The sequence below is a fragment of the Triticum urartu genome, chromosome 3, assembly GCF_003073215.2.
Source record: "Triticum urartu cultivar G1812 chromosome 3, Tu2.1, whole genome shotgun sequence".
In the NCBI taxonomy this organism is placed as follows: Eukaryota; Viridiplantae; Streptophyta; class Magnoliopsida; order Poales; family Poaceae; genus Triticum; species Triticum urartu.
In genome coordinates this window covers 628,736,479-628,750,556 of record NC_053024.1, presented here as the reverse complement: position 1 = coordinate 628,750,556, position 14,078 = coordinate 628,736,479, and positions in this window count along the sequence as shown.

The following is a 14,078-nucleotide window of genomic DNA, read 5'->3' as shown; positions in this document are numbered from 1 at the left end:
TACTCCCTCCGTTCCAAAATAGATGACTTAACTTTGTACTAACTTTAGTATAAAGTTAGTACAAAGTTGGGTCATCTATTTTGGAACGGAGGGAGTAGTTCTTTAGATATCTTTTTTTCATTGATCACTATTCTTGATTTTTCTTTCCTCGGTCACTAACATTGCAGTGCTCTTGTAGGACATGAATTTTCTCCATGTAGTCTTGTAGTCTCCATTTATACCTGAAATCAGTTTTTGTATGTTTTTGTACATTTTTGCTTTGTTTCAGAAATCAGAGCAGTTCACATTATTACATTTTTTATTTTCTGCACTCTGCCCTTTTGGATAATCAGTATATATTACTGTTTTTTAGTTTCCATTCAGAACTATTTTCATCAAACTCTTGTTAGAAGGTTTCAAAAAGAAACCTAAACTGTTCCTATGGACTGCTCGGATAGTCGGATGACGTGTGAAGTGACCGCGTTGTTTTCACGCGACTTGTGGTGATCGGCGCACTTCATCTCTGACCTTTGGGCACTTGGCTTGCTAACCTACTGGTGAGATGCACTCCTCCTGCGAGCAGGATCCCAACGCCCCCCTCCCCCCTTCTCTATGACGAGGAGGGTGTTGCCTTGACTCGCGGGTGGTCTGCGATTCTGAGGTACTCGGTGAGGGAGCCCAGGTTTGCTTCCCCGGTCACGTTGTGCTAGTTGGTATGTTGCAGGGGAAGTCACACGAGGCGCATCGGTATGTCACGCACACCGAGGTGGGGAGAGAGGCCGCCATGAATTTGAGAGGGGATTCACCATTAAATCACCAAGGACGATGTGCCCCTCTGTTCCACCCCCTATTCGCATTCCATCAAGATTCGACGCCATCTCTCCGTCTTCACTGAGCTCCAGGACTTCACCTCTCCATGATATCCATGGTGGACAGTAGGTTGCGCATGGAAGCGCGGATGTTGGAGATAGCCAGCGGCGATGATTTGAAGATGGCGCGGACACAGGAAATCATCTTCTAGTTCACAGAGGAGCGCCAGATGAAGGCGGCGGCGGCAATCTACAGAAAACTTACCAAGGCGGAAGACATGTGCCTCACTCCGTCTAGGATATCGATGGAACCGCTCGAGATTCTGTTATGGACGATGGGCGAGGCGGAGTCGAAGAACCCCAAGCAGGTGCTCAAATGGAGGACATTTCGCTCATGGCGTCGTGCTCCTATGGGACCGACGGAGTACGTGGTGGGCGCGGTGATGGCGCTCGCATCGTCCTCGAGGACGAGCTGGTGGCTCCATCGGGCCCGCCCCCGAGGATGAAGAAAATCAAGGAGGGTGATTCACATGCCACGGAGGTCGCCATGCTTCCCCAGGCGCTCACCTCGCCTTCTCAGCCTCACTCGCTCTTCCGCGCCAGAGTAGGGATCTCCCTTACCGACAACCACTTTTGGTTGCTGGCTGACAATGATTTCGATTAGGAGACTGGGTACTTGTCGGATTTGGATTGTAAGTATGGTTCCTCATCTAAATACTTGCATTCTCCATTACGCTTTAATATGGCGAGGATTGCTATAAGTAGTAAAAAATGAAGAAAGCTATTAAGCTTCGGGAGAGCACAAAATCGCACAATACCTTTGCTACAAAGGATTGCTCTGTAGCTCAAGCAATTATTGATGATGTGTACCCAACTTGTGAGATTGAAACATTAGGGGGGAAAGATGTTGAGATTATGGGAATTGGGGGAAAATACTTGAATGGGGATAACGATGTGATGAATGGTGAATTTGTGAAGATGAAGATGAATGTTAGTAATTTTCATCTATCCTGAAGTTCTGGTTAGAGAATATGCTTGATTTTGGGGAATTAGCTGTTGAGAAATGTCGAGTTATCACTAAGGAGTAGACAAACAACAAAGCAAAAGGAAAAATTTAACACTCTTGCATGGACGAGAGACCTGAAAATGTTTGTGGGCTGGGGTTGTGGCCTACTTTTGACCCCAGAGGCCCTGGGTTGTTGAGACCAGAAGCATATTGTAAAAATATGCTTTCTAATTCCTTTTTCTATGATATCTAAATACCTAGACCTCACTACTAGGAATTCTCTCGCTTCTCCTTAAGTCACATCATATAAATTGATTTAGCCGTTGGATATACTAGATCATTCTATAATAGCCATCAGATCTACACAATAAGAGCCACTTCACCACCCACATATAGGGACCACGCATGCATGCAAATGCATGTGGTAACTGACGCCTAAAGGGTGTTTTATAATCAAGAAAAAAAGGACGCATGCATGCAGCTCATAATCTAGTGCTGCATGAAAGAAATCACGCATATATGCATATTTTGTTTTATTTTCGTCCTATTTTACACTTACACATAGAGATGTATATTTATTTATAAAATATTGATAAACAATTATATTTCTACAAGAGAAACCTTAAAGACACTAGCTAGGTTGATTCACATGCCAAGGAGGTCGCCACGCTTCCCGGGGCGCTCACCTCGCCTGCTCAGCCTCACTTGCTCTTCCGCGCCAGAGTAGGGGTCTCCCTTGCCGACAACCACTTTTCGTTGCTGGCTGACGATGATTTCGATTAGGAGACTGGGTACTTGTCGGATTTGGATTGTAAGTATCGTTCGTCGTCTAAATACTTGCATTCTCCATTACACTTTATATTTTTTTTCAAAAAGGGGGTTTACCCCAGCCTCTGCATCAGAAAGATGCATACGGCTCATATTATTAAAACGATAATCTAGTAACAAATTCTCCAAGTAACGTGGTGCGAAAATAAACAAAAGCTCAAAAGAGCTAAAACCCAAAGCCACAACCGGCTGGCAAATACAATAGGAGCACTACATGCCTATCCTATTACATGACCGCCATCCAAACCGGTTGAAAATATCCCGAGCTACCATCTCCCATCGGGTAGACGCAGTAACCAAACGCTCCCTGGCCTCCGCCGGAGTGAGTAGTGACCACATACGGATGAACGCCATGGCCCTGAAGCTAACCTGCATAAAGTGAATGTTTGTTGATCTGTTAAAGACTAAATCATTTCTGCAGTTCCATACTGCCCAGAATAAAGCACAAACGCCAACACGAATGTGTCTTGCAGTATCAGAATCGACCCCATCAAGCCATGTTCCAAATAACATGTTGATAGAGGTGGGCTGATTAATATTAAACGCAATATGAATCGACCACCATAGAATCTTAGCCAACGTACAATCGAGAAAGAGGTGTTTGATGTTTTCACTATGATCGCAAAAGCTACACCTAGAAGAGCTCACCCAGTTGCATTTTGCCAGGTTATCCTTAGTCAAAATGACTTGTTTATGCACAAACCACATAAACACTTTGATTCGTAAGGGAACCTTTACTTTCCAAACGTGTATCGAGGAAGGGATGACGCTAGAGTTTATGACATCCAAATACATTGATTTGACCGAGAACACTCCATTCTTAGTAAGTTTCCAATACAGCTGATCTGGCTGCTGGGACAGCCGGACTTTCATTAAACGTCTAACAAGATGGAGCCAGGCCTCCCAACGATTTCCAACTAGCGTCCTCCGAAAACTAATATTGAGGGGAGTGGATTGTAAAATAGTTGCAACGTAGGCTTCTCTACGTCGCACAATGTTGTACAAAGTAGGATATTGAAGTGCAAGGGGGGTCTCCCCAAGCCACATATCCTCCCAAAACCTCGTAGTAGCACCATTCCCGACAATAAATTTTGTCTTGTTGAAAAAGAGTTGTTTGACTCTCATCAAACCCTTCCAAAAAGGTGAGTCGGAAGGCCTCACATTCACCTGGGCCAAGGTTTTAGCATAAAGATACTTGTTATGAAAAATCTGTGCCCAAGTAGCCTCCGTCTCAGACGACAGTTTAAATAGCCACTTGCTAAGGAGACATATGTTTTTTACTTCCAGATTTTCAATACCTAGACCCCCTTGGTCCTTCGACCTACAGATTATATCCCACTTAGCAAGCCTATACTTTCGTTTAAGCTCATCATTCTGCCAAAAGAATCGAGATCGGTAGAAATCTAACCTTTTCCTGACACCCACCGGAACCTGGAAAAAGGATAAGAGAAACATAGGCATACTGGTAAGGACCGAATTAATCAGAATCAATCGTCCTCCGTATGACATGAGCTTCCCTTTCCAACAGCTCAGTTTCTTTTCAAAATGATCCTCGATGCATTTCCACTCAAAGTTAGTCAGCTTACGATGATGAATGGGTATACCTAAGTACGTAAACGGTAATGAACCCAATTCACAGCCGAACAATTGTTTATACGTTTCCTGGTCCTCATTTGCTCTTCCGAAGCAAAACAATTCGCTCTTGTGGAAGTTAATTTTGAGCCCAGACAATTGTTCAAATAAGCATAACATCAGCTTCATGTTTCTTGCTTTCGCCAAGTCGTGCTCCATAAAGATGATAGTATCATCAGCATACTGAAGAATGGATATCCCTCCGTCAACTAGATGTGGAACCAGGCCACCTACCTGCCCTGCATCCTTTGCCCGACCTATTAAAATAGTCGGCATATCAGCCACTATGTTAAACAGGATCAGTGACATTGGGTCTCCTTGCCTTAGCCCCTTGTGTGTTTGGAAATAGTGTCCTATGTCGTCATTCACTTTAATCCCTACACTCCCTTTTTGCGTAAAGGAATCAATCTGGTTTCTCCAGGTCGGATCAAAACCTTTCATACGCAAAGCTTGTTGAAGGAAAGGCCATTTAACTTTATCATATGCTTTTTCAAAATCCACTTTAAAAACTACGCCATCAAGTTTTTTTGAGTGGATTTCATGGAGCAATTCATGCAAGACAACAACCCCTTCAAGGATATTTCTATTAGGCATGAAAGCAGTCTGGGACGGATGAACTACAGAGTGCGCAATCTGCGTAAGTCTGTTCGTCCCGACCTTGGTGAAGATTTTGAAACTCACATTAAGCAGACATATAGGCCTGAACTGCTCAATGCGAACAGCCTCTGTCTTCTTAGGAAGAAGAGTTATCATTCCAAAATTCAGCTTAAACAACTGAAGCTGTCCCTCAAAAAACTCATGAAACATGGGCATCAAATATTCCTTAATAAAATGCCAGCACTTTTTGTAGAACTCCGCCGGAAACCCATCCGGTCCCGGAGCCTTGTTATTCTCCATTTGTGCAATGGCCTCAAACACCTCTGTCTCCGAGAAAGGAGCAGTCAGGAGCTCATTCTCGGCAGTCTCAAGTTGAGGAACATCGTCAACCCTAGACTCATCTAACGACACAAAATTCTCTTCCGGGGGACCAAACAACTGCTTATAATAATTGGTAATGTAGACTTTCAGATTGTCTTGACCAACTATCGTCCCTTCGTCTTGTTCTAGTTGGAAAATTCTCTTTTTACGATGCTTCCCATTAGCAATCATATGAAAGAATTGAGTATTATCCTCGCCTTGTACTATTTTGCGAACCTTATCTCGCAACGCCCACTTCAATTCCTCCTCACGAAGAAGCTTTTTAAGTCGCATCTCCGCCTCCATCTTTGTTTCCAACTCACTGGAATCCAAGATAGAAGTTTCTGCTTTAGCTTCAAGGTTTTGAATAAGTAGAAGAAGTCTCTCCTTCTCCGCCTTATAAATTCCTGCATGTGCTTAGCCCATCCACGAAGGAACCTTCGGAGATGACGAATCTTGCATTGCCATCGCTTGATAGGCGTCCTTCCTCCTGAGTCTTTAGCCCACTCCCGAGCTAACAACTCAAGGAACCCTTCTCTTTCAAACCAGGCAAGTTCAAACGAGAAAATGTTCTTGTTGCCCACAAAAGTTTGAACTCCGGAGTCGACTAGTAACGGTGTATGATCAGAGACACCTCGTGTCAATGCCTGCACTGTTACCAAAGGAAACTTCTGAAAGGATCGATATGGTTGACTAGAGGGGGGGGTGAATAGGCAACTACCAATTTTTACTTTTCTTTACCAAATTAAACTTTGCATGAAAGTAGGTTGTCTAGATGTGCAACTAGGTGAGCAACCTATATGATGCAATAACAACAAGCTAACAAGCAAGCAAGAGAAGTAACACTAAAGAGCTTGCACAAGTAAAGGTAAGAGATAACCAAGAGTGGATCCGGTGAAGACGAGGATGTGTTACCGAAGTTCCTTCCTTTTGAGGGGAAGTACGTCTCCGTTAGAGCGGTGTGGAGGCACAATGCTCCCCAAGAAGCCACTAGGGCCACCGTATTCTCCTCACACCCTCACACAATGCGAGATGCCGTGATTCCACTATTGGTGCCCTTGAAGGCGGCAACCGAACCTTTACAAACAAGGTTGGGGCAATCTCCACAACTTAATCGGAGGCTGCCAGCAAAACCACGGAGCTTCACCACAATGGACTATGGCTCCGTGGTGACCTCAACCGTCTAGGGTGCTCAAACACCCAAGAGTAACAAGATCCGCTAGGGATGAGTGGGGGAATCAAAAATCCCTTGGTGGAAGTGTAGATCGGGGCCTTCTCAACCACTCCCGAGCAAATCAACAAGTTTGATTGGCTAGAGAGATAGATCGGGCGAAAATGGAGGCTTGGAGCATTTAATGGAGCTTGAGCAATAAATGGAGCTTGAGGGGAAGAGGTAGGTCAAAGGGAAGAAGGGGACCCCTTTTTATAGTGGGGGCAACAATCCAACCGTTGCCCCTCACCAACCAGCCCCGCACAGGGCGGTACTACCGCTAAGAGGGGGCGGTACTACTGCTAGGTCAGCGGTACTATCGCACCAGCCAGCGGCACTGCCGCACAGAGGAGACTAGTAGGGAATAGGACCCAACGCGGTACTACGGCGGTGGTAGGGGCGATACTACCGCTCTTGAAATGGTACTATTGCCTCTACAACCGCAACTAGTGCCGCAAAACCCGACATGAGAAAAAGACCCCTCGAGTCGAGGCGGTAGGAGCCAGACAGCCCAGCGGTACTACGGCAGCGGGGTCACGGGCGGTACTACCGCTGTGGAGCGGAACTGCCGCTTGTGACCCTTCGGCCGTACTACCGCTGTTAGTGCGGTACCACCACTGGGACATTGAAGAGAGAGAGAGAGAATCTCTCCAAAGAGGCTGAGGACGAGGCGGTGCTGCCAGGCACCCCAGCGGTACTACTGTTGTGGAGTCACGGGCGGTACTACCGCTGTGGAGCGGTACTGCCGCTTGTGGCTCCTCAGCGGTACTACGGCTGGGTTGCGCGGTACTACCGCTGGGACCCAAACAGGACAAAGAAAAGCGGAGAGATCTCTTCAATGGAATGGAAAAGCTCGAAGGGTGAGAAGCTGATGTGTACGTGTTGATTCCACCCATGCAATACCCCAGCGGACCCCCTCTTGATAGTACGGTGCCCTCTACACAACTAGTCCATCGAGAGAGAAACGAAAGAGCTATACCGTCTTGAAAGACACTCCGAAGGGAAGAAAACATCTCGTGCCAGGGGTGAATCTGTGAACTATTCAAAGCACATGATTAGTCCGCAAACATGTTGTCATCAATCACCAAAACTACCTTGAGAGAGATATGCCGTAACAATCTCCCCCTTTTTGGTGGATTGATGACAACTAGGGATTTGCGCAAGGAAAAGAAATAAATGTAAGAAAACTAAGAACTACAAAATATAGACGGGCTCCCCCAGAATGTGTGCACCTAGTTAGAGGAACATTCGGAAAGCAAGACACACATATCCGGATCAACACTCCCCCTATATTTTATAGTCCAACAATTCTAAGCACAAGATATATGAGAGAAGAGTAAAAAACAGGACAAGCATGCAACTCATAATAAACTACAGTACTGAATAGACATAAGTAATAAGGTAGTGATAGGGAGCATATGTCTCACACCATATGTCTAGAACTTACGTCTCACAGGCACCAAACCAAACCAAACAAAGACACCGAGAGAACACACAAGAAAACACGGCAACAACACAAATCCCTACACTCTCTCCCCCTTTGGCAGCGAAACACCAAAAAGGGCAAAGAGTGACGCTACGACTCCAGGTGATGGGAAGATGAGGATCTCGAACATCACATCTCAGCGTGATCGGCTGCATCTTCATCGTGGGTCGAAAACTGCTCGGCATCGGAGTCGGTCCAAGGGCAATGCTGATGAATCCATTCCTCCTCTTCAGTGATCTGACCCTCAGAACCACTGGCAACTGTCGCTCCCATCTGATGCATGAGCTCCTTGTGGCACATCCTGGCATGCTTCTCCGCCACATGAGTCATGTACTGACCATGAGACTCCATGCAGAAAAGCTTCTTCATCTTGCGTTTAAGCTTCTGTGCCCACGACGGTTCTGTACTAGAGGGCCCAAAGTCCTCCTCGTGATCATCAGTGGCAGCCCCACCCTCGGTCCCCATGGCAGCAGCAGCAGACGGACCCCCTGTTTGAGGCGCTGGGGTGACCCAATTGTCCTTCTTCCTCAGACGCTTGATCTCATGAGAAACCAAGTCTCCAGTTTCTAGCAACACTCTGGGATAGATCTGTGCCCAGGCCCTCTCAATGAGCCTCATGATGAATGGACCATATATCGGGCACTTGCGCTCAGACACGACAGAGAGAAGTTCAGACCACATGACATGAGAAATATCCAGGCTCTCTCCAGTGTTTGCTTCCTTCTCATGCTGACAGAACAGAAGCATGTCCACGAGATAAGAGTGGACCATATCCAGATTCCCGATGCGAGGAAAGAGAGTCTCACGGAAGATACGATGAAGAATGTCCAGATAGGAGGCAACTCATAGGTTTTCTTCTTAGTCACTGGGTGAACTTTCACAGTGCAATAGGGCCAAAGGGCTTGCTTGTGGGTGGACGTATCATTGCGGTGAGGGCGGAAACCGACTGGAGTCTCAAGCCCGTGATCCACCACATCAAGTAACTCCATGAAAGCCTTCCACTTGACGGAAAGCAGCTTGCCATTGGTCATCCATGTCAGAGTTCTGTCGACATCTGTCCCAAGATGAACGGTGGCAAAGAATTGGGCCACCAAATCTGCATCGAAATCCTTGTTGAACTGCATGATCCTAAGAATGTTCAGCTGAGTGCACATCTGAAGGGCTTCGCCAAAGTACTCCGGGTCCTTCTCGATAGCATCAGTGTCAATGGAGCGAACATCAACAAAGAGATTCTTCTTGGCCTTGATCACATCAAAATAGATGGCAAACTGAAAACTGTTCCAGAACGGGCGGTTGACCAAAGTGGGTTCTTGGTCCACCTCATAGGGATTGCGGCGATGCTTTTCCCAAAACTCCTTGTTGGTCATCTCAGTCACAGTATTCCCCTTTGGCTTGTTGGTGGATCTCTTCAATTGCTGAGGAGGTGGAGGAACACTTGCGGATGCACTTGCTGGAGGCGGTTGGGTGCTCGAGGAACCACCGGCTGGCTCAGAGGTGCGGTAGCGTTTGGATGTTGCACGCCCGGGGTTGATACGGCGAGCTTGATGCTCAGAATGGCCATCACCTAGAGCCAAACACAAGAACACGCAAAACAACCAGAAAGAACGAGCATAAGCCAACAAACACAAAAAAAGGATCAAGGTAAGGCAGGAATATGATGGAATTTGGCATGCAGCGGTAGTACCGCCCCAAAGAGAGCGGTAGTACCGCTCGAGACGGAGAAACAGCAGTTTCCTACAGCACGAGGCGGAGAAACAGCGGTTCCCTACTACCGTGGTCAGATCTGGCACTACCGGCCTGCCAAATTCAAAAATATTCCTACCAAACTCTAATCGAGATAGTCTAGTTGCCTTCTCCAACCAACTCAAGCCTAGATTTAGCCAAAAATCTAGAGATGCTACCACCATTGCCCCTAAGAAACAAGATCTGAAAACGAGACAAAAGGAGACAAGGAACGGGGGCAATACCAGCATCCATGGCAAGAGAACGGGGTGGGGATCGACTCCACCAAAGGAAATGGAGAGGGACGCCCCGGAGACGGAGATCCGCCGGAGCCCTCCCGCGGCGAGTTGAGGCTGGAGAGAGGAAGAGGAAAGAGGGGGCGAAGCGAATGGGTATGGGGGAGAAGAAACCTCCCCCTGCCCCGATATAACCCCTGGTCCCGTCCCTTAGCGGTAGTACCGTGCTGGGGGGCGGTAGTACCGCTTATGAGCGGTAGTACCGTGCACCACCAGCGGTAGTACCGCCCAGCACGCTGTGGCAACCAAACAACATGGCTTTTGCTCGAAGGAAAGACAAGAACGGCAAGAAAAGAGAGCACACCAGCAAACGACCAAGACACACCTCTTCAAAAGAGGGTGGTGGCCGAGGCCACCTATGTTTGAGTCAAGAGGTATGGCGCCGTGAAGATTTTAACCTTGGGCCCATGACCAAAACTCGTCTTTGAAACACAAGTACCATCAACAATGGCTAAAGTGAAAGACTTGATCAATTTATGCATAATGGGGGGAGGGAGAGTTCATTGAGAGAACAACACTCCCCTATGTCCATGCCTACACCTAAACTAGACAGCAAATTGAGCGTGGTGGGGTGTGCAAGGGTTCAAGCCACATTGCTCGAATCAATGATATTTAGCTCATGCCTTAACTCGCGAAATCTTGCTTCATCCAAGGGCTTCGTGAAAATATCTGCAAGGTTGTCATGAGTGTTGACATAGTTGAGCTCGATCTCTCCTCACCTAATGTGATCCCGGATGAAGTGATACCGAATCTCAATATGCTTCGTCTTGAAGTGTTGCACCGGGTTGAGAGAGAACTTGATGGCACTTTCATTGTCACACCAAAGAGGCACTTTGTCACAAGTGACACCATAATCCTTTAAAGTTTGCCTCATCCATAGGAGTTGCGCACAACAACTACCGGCTGCAACATACTCCGCCTCAATGGACGAGAGAGACACACAACTTGCTTTTTGGAAGACCAACTTACCAAAGAGCAACCAAGGAATTGGCACCCTCCGGAAGTGGACTTCCTATCCACTTTGTCTCCCGCCCAATCGGAATCCGAGTACCCTACAAGCTTGAAGTTTGATCCTCTTGGGTACCACAAGCCAAAGTTTGGGGTATGAGCCAGATATCGAAAGCTTTCGTTTGACCGCCACATAGTGACTTTCCTTAGGTGCGGCTTGAAACCGTGCACAAATTCCCACACTCAACATGATGTCCGGTCTAGATGCACAAAGGTAAAGCAAGGATCCAATCATGGAACGATATACCTTTTGATCCACCACTTTACCATTGGGATCTAAGTCAAGTTGGTACTTGGTGGGCATTGGAGTGAAAGCCGGCTTGACGTCACTTAGCTTGAATCTCTTGAGCATGTCTTGAGTGTATTTGGATTGATTGATGAAGGTTCCTTCTCTTCTTTGCTTCACTTCGAACCCTAGAAATAACTTCAACTCTCCCATGGAGGACATCTCGAACTTTGAGGTCATGAGAGCGGCAAATTCCTCATTGAAAGCTTTGTTAGGAGAACCAAAGATAATGTCATCAACGTATAATTGGCATACAAACAACTCCCGTTTGACCTTCTTGGTAAAAAGAGTGGGGTCGATTAGCCCAACTTCAAAACCACGGTCTTGTAACAATTCGGTAAGGTGGTCATACCACGCACGTGGGGCTTGTTTAAGGCCATAGAGTGCCTTATCGAGTTGATACACATGATCGGGAAAGTAGGGATCCTCAAACGCGGGGGGTTGCTTGACGTAAACCAACTCATTAATAGGACCATTAAGAAAAGCACTTTTCACATCCATTTGTTGTAACTTAAAGTTATGATGAGAAGCATATGCAATCAACATGCGAATGGATTCAAGACGAGCAACGGGAGAAAAGGTTTCACCGTAGTCGATACCCTCGACTTGGGAGTAGCCTTGTGCTACCAAACGAGCCTTGTTGCGAATGATAATCCCATGGGCATCTTGCTTGTTCTTAAATATCCACTTGGTTCCTATGACATTGTGATTCCCGGTTGGTCTTGGCACCAATCTCCACACTTTGTTGCGCTCAAAGTTGTTGAGTTCTTCATGCATGGCATTGAGCCAATCCGGATCTTCTAGCGCTTCATAGACCTTGTGGGGTTCCACACAAGAGACAAACGCGTGATGCTCACAATAATTTGCTAATTGTCTATGAGTGCTTACCCCCTTTCTTAAGCTTCCAAGCACATTCGTCATGAGATGATCCTTGGTGGAGAGATTGGAAGCAACCTTGGTGGCACGGCGCTCTAATTCCTCCTCGGGGGTGAGACAAGGAGTGGTCACTTGATCATCTTGAGCGTCGTCTTGGGCTTGTTCTTGTTCTTGAACTTTCTCGGAGGAGAGGACTTGACCTTGGGCATAACTTGATGTGTCAACACCGTCTTGAGCATGATCTTGCCCTTGGTCATGTTCTTGAGGATGAGGGCCTTCATGTTGTTCTTCGGAAGCGTGTGGGCCTTGGGTTGGTGATGGCTCCACTTGAGTGGAGCTTTTTCCTTCTCCTTCGGCCACAAGGGGTTCCTCAATGGGTAGGATAAAGCCAACACCCATTCTTCTTATGGCTTGGGGAGGAATTTCATCACCTACATCACAAGTGCCACTTTGCTCCACTTGGGAGCCATTATTCTCATCAAACTCCATGTTACACGTCTCCTCAATAAGTCCCGTGGATTTATTGAGGACATGGTAAGCATGAGAGTTTGTAGCATAGCCAACAAATATGCCCTCATAAGCTCTAGCCTCAAATTTAGACAACCGAACACCTTTCTTGAGAATGAAACACTTACACCCGAATACCCAGAAGTACTTGAGATTGGGCTTGTTACCGGTGAGTATCTCATATGGAGTCTTGTTCAAGCCCTTGCGGAGGTAGAGCCGATTGGATGCATGACACGCGGTGTTGATGGCTTCGGCCCAAAAGTTGTACGGGGACTTGAACTCCGCCATCATGGTCCTTGCCGCATCCATCAACGTCCGGTTCTTCCTCTCCGCAACACCGTTTTGTTGAGGGGTGTAGGGTGCGGAATATTGATGCTTGATTCCCTCATCACTAAGAAATTCATCCAAGGTGTAGTTCTTGAACTCGGTGCCATTGTCACTTCTTATTGTCAAGATCTTTGCATTGTGTTGACGTTGTGCTTCATTTGCAAAGTCAATGACAGTTTGTTGGGTCTCACTCTTCCTCTTGAAGAAATACACCCACGTGTACCTTGAGTAGTCATCCACAATCACCAAGCAATACTTCCTACCTCCAAGACTATCGAAGGAAGGAGTCCCAAAGAGATCCATGTGAATGAGCTACAAAGGCCTCTTCGAATAAATGACAGTCGTGGGAGGGTGAGCCTTCTCATGTAGCTTTCCTTCGATACAGGCACTGCAAGCACGATCTTTAGCAAAACTAACATTTGTTAGTCCACGGACATGGTCCCCCTTGAGGAGACTTTGCAAAGATCTCATATTGACATGGGCTAAACAGCGATGCCAAAGCCATCCCACATCAACTTTAGCCATTAGGCACGTCGCGGTCTTAGTGGGTCGCTCCAAAAAGTTAATCACGTATAGACCGTTCTCGACATGCCCAACAAAAGCTACTTTAAGAGTCTTGCTCCACAAGAGGGCCACGGTATCGATATCAAAGAAAGTGGCAAAGCCCATGATTGCAAGTTGACGAACCGAAAGTAAATTTTATGCAAGGGACTCAACAAGCATGACCTTCTCGATCGTGAGATCATGAGAGATGACCACCTTGCCAAGTCCCAATACCTTAGAAGATGAGGCGTCACCCCATTCGACATTGGTGGGCATAGATGGAACCTTGTGCACGTCCACCACCAAGTCCTTGCTTCCGGTCATATGATTTGTAGCTCCGCTATCGAGCAACGATGATCCACCACCGGAAGCAAACACCTACAAGAGATCAATGCTTGGTTTTAGGTACCCATTTTGTAATGGGTCCTTTGATGTTAGTAACAAGGGTCTTTGGAACCCAAATAGACCATTCAATGTACTCATGAAGAGAACCAACAAATTTGGCATAAACATGCCCATCACTAGCACGGCATAACACATAAGAAGGGTTAAAATCGCCGGCTTTGTTGGGAGGGGTGGCATTGCCCTTCTTGACATTGCCGCCCT